Source organism: Piliocolobus tephrosceles, unplaced genomic scaffold, assembly GCF_002776525.5.
Source record: "Piliocolobus tephrosceles isolate RC106 unplaced genomic scaffold, ASM277652v3 unscaffolded_21590, whole genome shotgun sequence".
Classification (NCBI taxonomy): domain Eukaryota; kingdom Metazoa; phylum Chordata; class Mammalia; order Primates; family Cercopithecidae; genus Piliocolobus; species Piliocolobus tephrosceles.
In genome coordinates, this window is record NW_022303855.1 from 1 (window position 1) to 1,847 (window position 1,847).

At 65.9% G+C, this 1,847-nt stretch overlaps 1 pseudogene; it reads left to right on the top strand.

Annotated features, from left to right (window-relative positions):
* The first annotated feature begins 339 nt into the window (after positions 1-339).
* Positions 340-1,492, top strand: LOC111533297 (annotated as a pseudogene).
* Positions 1,493-1,847: the final 355 nt, after the last annotated feature.

Consider the following 1,847-nt stretch of genomic DNA (forward strand, 5'->3'; position numbering starts at 1 on the left):
AGCATCAGGTCTTCCCATCAAGCTGAGGTCAGAGTCTCCCCACCCACGGACCTCACCCTCGCTCTCCCCTCACAAATCTGACCTCTAACTGTAACTGCCTTGGCCTCATTCCGTGGGTGTGGATGCTCCTGCTTGAAACGCACTTTCCAGCCCGCCAAATTCTTGGGAGAGTTTCTTCCACTCTCCAGGCGCTGAGAGCTACCAAGTTCAATCTGCCTTTCAGATTTTTTTTTTTCTTCCCATTACTAACGGAAGAAATCAAGACGCGCTGGGCAGAAGGGCCCTTCTCCCTCCAATCAGAGCCCAGCCCGGGGCCAGAGCAGGAAGCGCTGCGGTGGGATGCGCGGTGACAGCCCCTCGCCCCCCGGGACCCGCCTGCCACAGCAGAGGTCGGTGCGGCAGCTGCGCGACAGCCGTAGGCCCGCACTTCTCGCTTCCTCCCGCCGGGGATGTGAGACGATAAATCACAGGGCCGGGGCAGTGTGCCCCCAGCAACCACTTCCCCCGCACACGGACCCCCACTACACGCGCGTCTCTGGCGGGGTCGACCCAGACGAGCCACGGGGCGGCGCACAGCCCCACTAGCAGGACGGCCAGGACCCACGCGCGCGGGTCCACGCAGCCACCTATATAGGTGACAAAACACTCAGCCGTTGTGTGGATCCGGAAAAGAGCCCCCACCCAGAGTCACGGACCCCCTAGTACGAGGGTCCGCGCAGTCCCCTCGGTGAGTCTGGCGAAACAGTCTCACTGCCAGGGAGGGCGGCGGAGTCTCCCACTCACGGTGACGCGGTCCCCGCCCCACGAGTGAGTCCTGGCAGGGCCCCCTCTGCCGCACGCGGGGACCAACCACGCCGCGGGGGGACCGGGCAGAAGCCAGCGCCCAGGTCCATGCAGTCCCCTCCGCGGCAGACGGGAGGAGCCGGGGAGCAGTGGGGACCGGCCCCCATCCCCAGGGCGACTAGGACCCCGCGCGGGCCCACGCGATATTCCAGCAGATGCGAAGCCCCCGGTGCCACCCGAGGCCGAGACAAAGCCCAGGCGTACGGACGCCGGATCCCGACCCGGGAACCTGCGGGGCCCATCTCGTAGCCGCCATGCCCGGGGCAGGGACCCCGTCGCCCGTGGAGCCGTCTCACCTCAGGCCGCCGCCTCGCAGCGTTCGCTCCTCCCCGCGGCGCCTGGGCCCACTGGAGCGCAGCTGAGCAGCCGACAGAGCCGGGGTAGCCTCAACAATGGAGTCCCCGGGCGTGGCGGCCGGCGCCGCCGGCGCCGCTTCAGCCCGTGTTACCCGCTCAGGATCCGGCTCCGATCAAGGAGCTGCAGCTGGCTCGGGGCTGCGGCCGGGACACACAAAGCACAGGCGCACACGATCCCTCCCGCCGCCCGCCGCCCCACTCCCCGGCCAATGGGGAACGAGCTATGCGGAGGGGCGCGGCTTGGGGGAACAAAGGGAAGTTGGGCGGGGCGGCGCTGTGACTGGGTGTACCGGGTTCCGCGGGAGGACCGGACCCAAGAGCTGGCCGGATCCTGGCCTCCTAGAAGACCCAGCTCAACTCCACCTGGAGTCTGCTCTACAGGAGGCGCTCATCTCAAGCCCAGAACTCAGGCTTTTAGGGCAGAGAGCGAGAGACAGGCTTGCTTTCCAAAAAGGGAAACTGAGGTCCAAGGAATAGGATTGCCTGCTGCCCGAAGTCACGTAGTCCCATTCACTCCTTCACCTTGTCATTCAGCAAACATTTGGAAGCACGTATGGTGGGCGTTAGGAGGGAAGTAGGGTCGGGTGCGGTGACTTGCGCCTGTAATCCCAGCACTTTGTGGGGCTGAGGCAGGTGGATCACTTGAGG